The 12,530-nt window shown below is 42.5% G+C and overlaps 1 pseudogene; it reads right to left on the minus strand.

Moving 5' to 3' along the window:
- The window catches only part of LOC130128358 (uncharacterized), a 30,866-nt pseudogene extending 18,818 nt beyond the window's left edge, over nt 1-12,048 (minus strand).
- Between the last annotated feature and the right edge of the window lie 482 nt (nt 12,049-12,530).

The following is a 12,530-nucleotide window of genomic DNA, read 5'->3' on the forward strand; positions in this document are numbered from 1 at the left end:
TTTACTTGTATGTTACTTAGAGTAGGCCCTAGTTAACATCATCTGGCCTTTTCCTAGTCAGATTTATTTTATGTTTAGGGGTGCTCAACAACAGTTTTTGGACTAATATGTGCGGACAATGTGCTGGAGTTGTATGTTGTCATAAATATGCTGTTAATAAAAACACGGGCTGCAATAGACTTACTCTCTCTGTATTGATTTTTGGGGGTGATATGCAAATTCAAGGTATTCGAATGCCATTCGAACCTCAGTGTGTAATATTCGTTATTCGTTCGAAGCCTATTTTTGGCATTCGTTCACAGCTCTATAGCCGACTTTACGAGTGTGTGACTGAATGTGTCGGAGTCCCGAGACCCGGTGCGTTCACGGACACTCGTAAACTCGGCAACAGAGCTCCAAACAGGGCCCCCCGACCTTGTGGGTCCTGGGGCGACCGCCCTCATGCCCCCGCTCTGGCTCCGCCACAGCTTGTTATGGATGAGTATGTGGCTGTGGAATGAGATGCTAGAATTAGGGTTGCGAATGATGGTGGTGGAAAAAACTTTTTCCTCACCAGGCCTTGCATCAGTGTTGGGAGAGCAGAGCAGATTGGGTCAGATAGAATTCTCCATTAATATCAGAGAACAAAGAGACAGGTATACAGGTACAGACACAAATAAACATCATGTTGTCAAATAAACCTTCACACATTGTCTGAGTAAACAGAAGAAAAGTGCATATATCTACTTCTACTACTTTCAGCTGCTCCTGTTTCCATTTCCTCCTGTCTTCTGCATCTTCTTCTGTCACACCAGCCACCTGCATGTCTCCCCTCACCACATCCATAAACCTCCTCTTTGATCTTCCTCTTTTCCTCTTCCCCAGCAGCTCCATATTCAGCATCCTTCCCCCAATATACCCAGCATTCTTCTCCACACATGTCCAAGCCATCTCAATCTTGCCTCTCTTACTTTGTCTCCAAACCATCGTACCTGAACTGTCCCTCTAATATACTCGTTCCTAATCCTGTCCTTCTTCGTCACTCCCAGTGAAAAACTTAGCATCTTCAACTCTGCCACCTCCAGCTCCACCCCGTCTTTTTGTCAGTGCCACTGTCTCCAAACCATATACCATAGCTGGTCTCACCACCATCTGGTAAACCTTCCCTTTAACTCTTGCTGGTACCCAGGCGCGGATCTACGGGGTGGCAGCTGCCACCTCTGGGACACAGTCTTGCCACCCCTGTTGCCACCCCATTTATAAATCAGATAATATGTTTTTAAAGTATATTTTATGTACATGCATGGTGAAGGTCAATGAGACCCGCACCAAACTCATCTCAAACAGAAGTCGCCGATTTAGAATCCCCCTCCCCCTCACAGGCGCGGATCTACGGGGTGGCAAGGGGTGGCAGCTGCCACCTCTGGGACACAGTCTTGCCACCCCAGGAAAAAAATCTCTAGATCCACCACTGCTGGTACCCTTCTGTCACAAATCACTCCTGACACTCTTCTCCACCCACTCCACCGTCTGCACTCTCTTCGTCACCTCTCTCCTGCACTCCCCGTTACTTTGGGCAGTTGACCCCAAGTATTTAAACTCATATGCCTTCGTCACCGCCACTGCTTGCATCCTGACCATTCCACTGTCCTCCCTCTCATTCACACATAGGTATTCTGTCTTGCTCCTACTGACTTCCATTCCTCTTCTCTCCAGTGCATACCTCCACCTCTCCAGGCTCTCCTCAACCTGCTCCCTACTCTCGCTACAGATCACAATGTCATCCGCAAACATCATCGTCCACGGAGCCTCCTGCCTGATCTCATCCGCATATATGTATTTGTTAAAAGAAACACTCAACAGTAGGGAAAGTGCTCAACAAATAAGGAGCAAAATAATCCTTGACTCACTGGATTTTATATATATATATATATATATATATATATATATATATATATATATATATATATATACATATATCAACTTGATGATATTCCGCTCCTCATTAGTCGAGCACTCGCAACACCATTGACGGTTTCGCAAAAAAACGTTATATATATACACACACACACACACACACACACACACACACACACACACACACACACACACACATCTTTGGTGGGTGTTGGACTCCGCCAAGGTTGTCCCTTGTCTCCGATTCAGTTTGTGATATTCATGGACAGGATTTCAAGGTGCAGCCAAGGTGAGGAGTGTGTCCGTTTTGGGAACCTCAGAATTGTATCTCTGCTCTTTGCAGATGGTGTGGTTTTGTTGACTTCATCAGAACGCAACCTACTGGGGCAGTTTGCAGCTGAGTGTGAAATAGCTGGGATGAGAGTCAGCACCTCCAATTCTGAGGCCATGGTTCTCTACCGAAAAATGGTGGATTACTCCCTCTGGGTTGGGGATGAGTTGTTGCCTCAAGTGAAGGAGTTCAAGAATCTCGGGGTCTTGTTCACAAGTGAGGGTAGGATGGAGCGGGAGATTGACAGACAGATTGGTGCAGCATCAGCAGTAATGGGGATGTTGTACTGGACTGTTGTGATGAGAGAGAGCTGAGCCAGAAGGCAAAGCTCTCAATTTACCAGTCAATCTTCATTCCAACCCTCACCTATGGTCATGAGCTTTGCGTAGTGGCCGAAAGGGTGAGATTGCGGATACAAGTGGCTGAAATGAGTTTCCTCTGTAGGGTGTCTGGGCTCAGCCTTAGAGATAGGGTAGGAGCTCGGACATCCAGAGGGAGCTTGAGGTAGTGTTGCTGCTCCTTCGTGTCGAAAGGAGCCAGTTGAGGTGGTTCGGGCATCTGATTAGGATGCCTCCTGGGCGCCTTCCTTTGGAGGTTTTCCGGGCACATCTGACTGGGAGGAGACCCCGAGGTAGACCCAGAACTCGCTGAAGGACTACATGTCCAATCTGGCCTGGGAATGCCTTGAGATCCCCCAGGAGGAACAAGAGGGCGCTGCTGGGGAAAGGGACGTCTGCAATACCCTACTTAGCTTGCTTCCACCACGGCCTGACCCCGGAGAAGCGGCTGATGATGAGATGAGATAAGATGATGCTTTTGAAAAATATTCGTTGTAAACTGTATTTTGTTAAATCTAGCTCCAGGTGAGATCTGTTTATCTGTATCTGTATGTCTGTCTGAAGGCCAAGAGATGCACCAGTTTACTTTGGGCATTTTAGATATTAAACATTTTTATCATTGTAAAGGCAGTGTCCTCATCCTTCTATGTCTTTCCTTTAATATATGTGACCTGCAACTATATAAAATGATGACAAATGATTTGGAAAGCAACTAAAAAGCAACTCTTGCAAATATTCCCCCCAAAAAATAACACTTTTTTCCCAACAAAGTGATATTAAGTCCAAGAGTGAACATGTCTCACTCTACCCCCTCAGTCTGTTACTTAAAACCTGAATGGACAAACTATTTCATCGAGCCAATGAGCACATCCTAAACTTCCATCTATAAAAATAACACACACGTGTGATTATTCACAAATGTTCTGAACAATAGCACGATGAGGACAGGAATGACTTTAGTGGCTGGGTGATTAATTGGGCATTGTAATTGAGTAATTAATGTAATGAATAATAACAGCCATACTTCCATGCATGACAAAAATAGCAAAAGAAGAAGTAGCAGCAGCCAAGGTACCAGCATTGCTTTCTTATCATGGACCAATCTCTCCTGCAAAATACACAACGGGAACCACAGTGTGAGGCGGCTGGTTTCCAGATGACAGGAAGGCCTATTTGTGCAAAGTAAAGGTGATATGTGTAAGGTTCTTCTTTGGAGAAAAGAAGAAAAGAAAGTCTTCGATTGTGAGCTTATATCATTGAAAATGAGGAAAAGAAAGACAAACACGTGCAAGATTGCATATCGTAATGATTCTGCACATCCTGATGACAGAAGAAATAGCTCTTGTTAATTCTTATCCAACTCATTTGTCTATAGGAGCTGCTCAAAGGGCTCAAATTGTGTGGTGACCGAAAGCTGAATGTGTCGCTGAATAGGCCCACATGGGACACAGTGGGGGCGACAAAGTGCATGGGTAACTTAAGATGAATGAAGAAATGAAGAAACAGCTGGTTTGTTAATGTATCCTACATTTACAATACATATAGATAGTCATATAAATTGCTTTTTTTTTTTTTACAAATTATCAATCAACTGCAGAGTTGTTGTTTTTTTTTTGTACAAGTTATTCCTCTGTGATTTGGGGTGTTTTTGTGTGTGAATGAATAATAAAGAGCCATGACCTTCCAAATTCACTGTTATTTGCTGAGTAATCTTGAGCGTATAAGGAATGAGTAATTGGTTGCTCAAATTGAAAATAATACACTTATTATCATCATACTAAAAAAGTAAAGTACGTAAAACAAGCTATGCATAAGCATTTAAGATTGAGAATTTAAAAGACAAATTAAGGATGCAATTTACATAATGGGCCTGGATGAAAACGGTGATGGCTGCATAAGACCATGTGGTATGATAATAGGCAAAACAGTCGCCAGAGTAAAATGCTGGCCTTTTACATTTCTGCAAACCACAGATACATGTAAATCTTGACATTTCTGAACTAAAAATTTGTGTCATATCAACATTTCAATTTGTATCCAATATTGGTGGAGCCTGTGTCCACATCACATCTGTCAAGTTGTCGGTGAAAAGAAAAAAAAAGGTTGATGTTCCTTTCATTCTCTGTGGAAAATGCAATATTTTAAGATAGTTTAAGTATTAAAATGCATTTCCATACCATTTCTAGAGAGAAAAGTGTAATTTACGGGCATCCCGGTAGCGTAGCGGTCTATTCCACTGCCTACCAACACGTGGATCCCGGTTCAAATCCCCGTGTTACCTCCGGCTTGGTGTCCCTACAGACACAATTGGCCGTGTCTGCGGGTGGGAAGCCGGATGTGGGTACGTGTCCTGGCCACTGCACTAGCGCCTCCTCTGGTCGGTCGGGGCGCCCGTTCGGGGGGGGAGGGGAGCTGCGGAGAATAGTGCGATCCTCCCACACGCTACGTCCCCCTAGTGAAACTCCTCACTGTCAGGTGAAAAGCGGCTGGCAGCTCCACATGTATTGGAGGAGGCATGTGGTAGTCAGCAGCCCTCCCCAGATCGGCAGAGGGGGTGCAGCAGCGATCAGGACAGCTCGGAAGAGTGGGGTAATTGGCCGGATATAGTTGGGGGAAAAACAAAAAAAACAAAAACAAAAAAAGTGCATTTTATTTTCATAATTTTTGTTCAGTGAACATATGTGTTCTCTAGTTTGTTAGTTATTACAAAGATTATTTCAGGTCTTGCCAGAAAATTGTTGGAATGCAATGTTTCCAACATTGAAAATGGTCCCATGCCATCATTCCGGCGGCCTATTGTTCCAAAAAAAAAAAAAACCAAGAGTCCGAAAAAAAGTCCCACTGGACCGAAAGGCTATTTGTCCAACCGCCCATTACCCTGAAAACAAACTTCCACAGCTCCGAAGGCCTGTTGCTCTGGAAAATACACACTCTCCCTAGAGCTTTTAGTTCAGTGACTGCCAGTGTTTCACCAAAATCTGTGAACCATCAGGTGCTAATCCCAATCTTTACCACACCAACCCCACATCAATATTTAACTATCTCCAACAGAATGCCTTATCTTAAACATTTCTAATGGTATGCCTAAATTTAAGCGGATCGATCAGACTGCCATATCCTGTATGAAACAATGTGTTTTAAAAGCATGGCCACGTAATCTGACGGATCACAGATTTCGGTGTAACACCTGTCCAGTGTCATTGTGAATCATTGATCTGAGCTGGCCACAGATATATATACAAGAAAGTTGATATTTCTGGTGAAGTAGCGATGACATTCTCACAAGGGGTTTTAACGTTACACCTTTTATTAATGCGAGTCAGTAGTAAACGCGTCAAAATACACTAAGATACACTAAGAGCAAAAAACTCCAGGGAGAGTGTGTATTTTTGCAACAACAGGCATTCAGAGCAGTGGCTTTTTGTTTTCAGGATAATGGGCTGTAGGATAAATGGGCTTTTGGTCCAATGGGACATTTTTTGGACTATTGGGGTTTCTGAATAATGGGCTGTCAGAACAATGGGCAGTCGTCTTGAACACAACCCCAAAATATGTTTCTACAATACGTGCTAAAATATCCTAAATACATCAACATTTGACTGATTTTTTTTTTTAAATAAACCACCTAAATGCAATGTTATTTGTGTTTCAGCTGCAGTAAATATCTGATATATTTGCAAGACTGTTTTGACTGCAATGATTTGAGTGTATTTAAAGCTGCAACTGGTAATCTGGACGAACTAAGTGACACTGGGACATCTTACATCAGCTTTTGTGAATACATGCGTTTGCCTACCAAGACCGTCTGCACATACAACAATAACAAGCCATGGTTCACAGCCAAACTAAGACAACCTCTGCAGGCCAAGCAGGATGCCTACTGTAGTGGGGATAGAGCCCGGTACAACAGGCCACAAATTCACTGACAAGAGTGGCTAAAAGGAGCTACACTGAAAAGCTGAAAAACTGTTTTCAGCCAATGACCTTGTGTCAGTGTGAAGAGGCCTGCAAGGCATCACACACTACCGAAGACCATTTGCCCATGCTGAGGCAAACAAAGACCTGGCTGAGGGCCTGAATGTACTCTATTGTAGGTTCAAGAGAGACAAATTTACAACCCCCACCCACTCCAGCCTAACAACAACAGCTCCCATCACACCTCTGGTAACTCCCCGCTGATATTCAGGCTGCACTCAAGATACTGTAGATTTTGTGAGCCAGCTTTTCCAGAGACACAATACCAGGAAAGCACTGGGTACAGACAGTATCTCCCCAGCCTGTCTTAAAGCCTGTGCAGACCAACTGACTCCAGTCTTCAAAACAGATCTTCAACAGATCCCTGGAGCTGTGTGAAGTCCCATCCTGCTTCAAAGGCTCCACCATCAGCCCGGTCCCAAAGAAACCCTCCACCACAGAACTGAATCACAGAGGGCAATAGGTATTTTGGCATCCTCTTCCCCCCTAAATTAGATGAACTTGTGGAGAAGAACTTTGACTTGCTTTTGAGGAAACTATCATGTGATGTAGACAGATGGGCACCCTTATTTTTATCTTCGTGGGGAAAAGTGAATGTTGTGAAAATGAATTGCATTCCTAAACTTAACTACCATCTTCAATCTCTCTCCATTCCTATGAAATATCTCAAGCAATTTGACCACCTATGCAACATTTTTTTTGAGTGGGAAACGACCATGCATGCATCTGGAAAAACTACAATTTATGATGGACAGAGCAGGCATTGGACTTCCAAAACTGTTATTCTATTATTATGTAATTAGTCTGCAACACATTGCCCAATTGTCCCTCCCACCAGAAAGAGCTCCTCCATGGTCAAGTATTGAACGGGATTTGTGCCTGCCCCTCATTCCACTAGCTTCTTTATCCATTAGATCAATGTTTCCCAACCCAGTCCTCAAGGAACCCCTATCCTGCAGATTTTCATTTTAACCCTGCATAGGTAGCCCTGCTTGTACTTACTCAACCAATCATCTCATAGCACTTAATTATGCAAGGTGTGCAACATCTGACATAATTCATTGCTGATTGGTTGAATAACTACAAACATGTACCAAAGAAAATCTGCAGGATAGGGGTTCCTTGAGGGCTGGGTTGAGAAACATTGCATTAGACTGTCATCTGAGATGCAGTCCCACCTAGTCATTTCTCATCTGCAGGACCTATGGAAAAAGGTAGCCAAGATCCATAACATAGACATTCACCTCAACTCAGAGTCAAGCATATGGTTCAACCTGAAATTATGTGTTGGTGAAAACCCATTCTTTTGGAAAGTGTGGATAAATAAAGGTATTGGGACACTTGGAGATCTGTTTAGAGCTGAGGCACTTGCTGTCTACTGTGCTGGGCTCTCCAAGAGCACCCCCTCAACAATCTAAACTGCTCTCTGATATCATCAAAATATTTCGACTGTGTCATGAGGCCTCTCAATATTATTCTAAAATATTTTGCCAGGCTACTACACTTCCAACAGTATTAAGGACTACCTAGGAGAGACTTAATGAGTCAGAATGGAATAGGATATGCCAAAACCAAATAAAGTTGTCAAGGAATATAAAAATAAGACTCATACAATTTAAAATCCTCAATCGCTTCTATTGGACACCATCCAGACTACATTGATTAGGCCCTAAAACAATGCAGACTGATGGAACTGTCAGAATTCAGAGGGTACATTACTCCATGCTCTCTGGCAATGTCCTAAGATCCAGGCGTTTTTTGAAACAAGTCCACAGTTGTATAAAGGAGATTACTAGCAATGACTTTGAATTCTCTCCCAGGTTATATGTGCTGGGTGACCCATTAGGTGTGAAAGACTGTGGAAATGCAGGACTGATCCAAACTGCCATAATGGTGGGTAGACAGACGTTATTGAGGGGAGGGAAAAAGACAGAAGCTCCCTTGTGGTGGGAGTGGTTCATAGAACTTGGAAAAGTGGCCTCATATGAACAACTTTTCTATAGAAAGACTCACAGATGGCACGATTATATCTTGAAATGGAGAAAATACCAGATCTATATCTTTAAGGGATAAATAATGCTGCACTCAATAACTGTATGTTTACTTTTAATATCGTAACAGACTTTCGTATGGTCCTCATTTTCTTTTTATCTAAATTGTTTTTCTTTCTTTTCTTTCTTTTTCCTCTTATATCTATATTATAATAATTATTATTATCATTACTTATTTCTGTTTTATTGTTTTTCAGAATTGTTCAGTGTTGAACGTTTAGTTTGTTAAAACTGAAAAATGGCAATAAACTTTAAATCATAATAAAAGAACTGAATGAGGACAGGCCTGTCACTCTGTGGTCATGAAGACTTTCGAACGACTGGTGTTAGCCCCACCTGAAGAACATCACAGGACACCTGCTGGACCCCTGCAGTTTGCCTACTGGGCAAATAGTATGTCAGTGAATGATGCAGTCAACATGGGACTGTACTACAACCTGCAACACCTTGACTGGCCAGCGACATATGCAAAGATCCTGTTTGTGGACTTCAGCTCGGCGTTCAACACCGTCATTCCAGAAATCCTCTCTGACAAACTTTCCCAGCTCACTGTATCCCCCACCATCTGCCAGTGGATCACCAGCTTCCTGACAGGTAGGAAACAGCAGGTGAGGCTGGGGGAAGTCACTTCTGGTATACTGACAGTCAACACTGGTGCTCTAGAGCAGTGTTGCCCAACCCAGTCCTCAAGGACCCCCTATCCTGCAGATCTTCATTGTAACCTTTAATAGGTAGCCCTGCTTGTACTTACTACTCAACCAATCACCTCATAGCACTTAAGCAAAGTGTGCAAAATCTGACATAATTCATTGCCGATTGGTTGAATAACTACAAACAGGTACCTATTCAGGGTTGCAAAGAAAATCTGCAGGAGAGGGGGTCCTTGAGGACTGGGTTGGGAAACACTGCTCTATAGGAATGTGTCCCCACTGTCCCCACTTTTCTTCTCCCTCTAAACCCTCTACACCAGCAGTGGCTAACCATGTGCCATGGAGAGCCATGTGTAAGCAGGTTTTCATTCCATCCGGACTCCACACCAGGTGATTTCACTGATAGATTCTCCCTCTTTGGTTGAAGGGATGTGAATGCATCAGTGAAATCACCTGGTGTGAAGTCCGGCTGGAATGAAAACCTGCATACACATGGCTCTCCATGGCACATGGTTAGCCACCCCTGCTGTACACCATCGACTGCACCTCCAAGGACCCAGCTGTTAAACTACTTAAGTCTGCAGACAACACTACGGTCATCAGACTCATCCAGGATGGTGATGAATGAGTCTGCATATCCACAGGAGGTTGAGCGGCTGATGCTCTGGTTTAGTCACAACAACTTGGAGCCGAAAATGCTCAACACTGGTCGACTACTCTTTCTTTTTGAAGGACTCATTTGTTAACTGTTTTGTACTTTTACATTGAATTTCACATTAATAAATTGCATCTAATGAAGTTACTCACTATTTGAGAGTTTTTTTTACAAGATAATTTCTTACTCTACTCAAGTAGTTATTTTTATGAGCACTTTTATTTCTACTTGAGTAAACATTATTACAAAGTAACTATACTTTTACTTGCATACCAATTTTGTTTACTCTACCCACCACTGGTGGTAGCAGGTAAATAAAAAAAAAACACTCCGCCCTGCTTACACGATGTGTCGCGTGCATGCCTGGTGTATTTTTTTATTGGTTTAATTTATATGTATTTATTTATATATATTAATATATATTTATTTATTTATATGTATTTATTGGATTCTTTTATATTTCATTTATGTATTTATTGTTGAATTGTATTTGTATGTATTGTGTTAAGGCATCAAATGTTTGCTTATTAGTCAGAAGTTGTTATATTATAGCAAAAATACCCTGTTCAGGACTTATTCCTCTGCGTATTTTAAATTGGATTTTTATCATCTCCTAGGAATTATAAAATTGCTTGTCCTACATTACGCTTGTGTCATGTAATGTCTTGTGTCATGATGGTTTTGACGCTAGCAGACAGTGTGCATACAGAAATTTGCTGGTGGGCATAAAATACAGAGTGGCAACTGCACCATCACCATTAAGGTAAGCTGCTTCAGTGTGATAAATTTTTTGCTGTACTGAAGTATGCATGTAAAATGTTGGCTCCTCATTTCTTTCTCTTTCTTTCTCAGAATATACTATTGCCCCTGCAGGAAAACTCCTCCAGAAAATAAGAAAAGCCTTCACTAATTTCATCTGGAATAAGAGACACGCCTGAGGATAAAATTATCTTTGTAATACCCATCATTTGATAGGGGAGGACTTCAATGTCCCAATCTACAGTGGTACTACTGGGTGGTCCAACTGTGAATGATTATGTTCTACTTCTCAAAAGAATCCCCTCCATACTGGGCATATTTAGAGACATGCTTTGTTAAACCAGACCTACAGTTAGATCTTCATATGTAGTACTCATCCTACATGAAAGTTTTGAAGAAATCAATGAATAACCGTTTTATAGTGAATATGGTAAATGTGTGGTATGACAGCCAACAATATTTGAAAATTTCTCAGCCTTTACATTTCAGTCTGATGTGGGGCAATGCTGAGTTGAGCAGATGGGGGCTTCTGTATATGGGCAGAGAGGGGACTGATGAAAATTGGCGATATATATACAAATAGGGGAAGTTCATGTCATTTCGGGTGATGACAGAAAATTCAACCTACCAAGAAAACAGTTTTTTTAAATACTTGCAATTACACAGCTTTATTTACTCAAATCAAAAACCAAAAACATGACATTCGGTCGCTCTCATCACTGGAGGACTGTTATGGACTGAAGGCTTGATTTCTTCGTTCTATGATTATTATTTTTTAATTTCTGGTTCCCACGTGTCCTCAGAGGAAAAACTAGAAGCATGGAGGAAGGACTTGAATGAGGAAATAATGGAGAATTGGAACATGGCTTTTGAAGATGCACAGATATGATCTATAAACACTGGTCTAAAACTATTGCAATATAATTGGCTCATGAGTGTACATACAACACAGGTTAAATTACATAATTTTGACATATAACAGACATCTGTACTAAGTGGAATGAAGCCCTAGCTCCACCCACCCCATCATCCTGTGTGGCTCCCTAGTCAACACTATGGAATCCTTCTGCTTCCTGGGCACCATCATCACCCAAGACCTCAAGTAGAAGCCGAGCGTCAGCTCCCTCCCCAAGAAGGCACAGCAGAGGATGTACTTGCTGCGGCAGCTGAAAAAGTTCAACCTGCCAAAGCCAACGATGGTGCACTTTTGCACCACCATCACCGAGTCCATCCTCATCTCCTCCATCACTATCTGGTACGCTGCTGCCACTGCCAAGGACAAGGGCAGACTGAAGTGTACCATTCGCTCAGCTGAGAGGGTGACTGGCTGCAACCTGCCATCCCTCCAGGACCTGTACAGCTCCAGGACACTGAGGTGAGCAGGAACGATCATGGCCGACCCTTCCCTCCCAAGCCATGAGGCTGAGGTCTATAAAAAGCTGAACCTTGCACCACAAGAACAGCTTCTCCCTTACAGCAGTAGGCCTTTCTAACAAGCCCCCAGATAACCTCAGACACTGGCACTGCCATCCACCTTACCCCGCCCCATTTTTATCTTCCCTACTGTGCTCTCTGTATATGGACACACCTTGCATAAAACCTGCACTAACCTGTTAATAACTCGTATTCTGTAAATAACTGCTTAAAATTCTCATTTAACTTTTTGTAAATACAGCTCCTGCTACCCAGTGCCGGGAATCAGGGGCTGCCACATGGTCTCATGTTCACCTCTGGACCGGTGTTGATTGCACCTTATTGCAGCTTACTTCTATTTTATCTTGTATGTATGCATTTTATTTATTATTCTTTTTAACTTTTACTATTTACTGTTCATTTTTCCCTCTTGCACCAACATACCAAGAGAAATTCCCCTAT

The sequence above is a fragment of the Lampris incognitus genome, chromosome 18 (assembly GCF_029633865.1).
Source record: "Lampris incognitus isolate fLamInc1 chromosome 18, fLamInc1.hap2, whole genome shotgun sequence".
Lineage (NCBI taxonomy): Eukaryota > Metazoa > Chordata > Actinopteri > Lampriformes > Lampridae > Lampris > Lampris incognitus.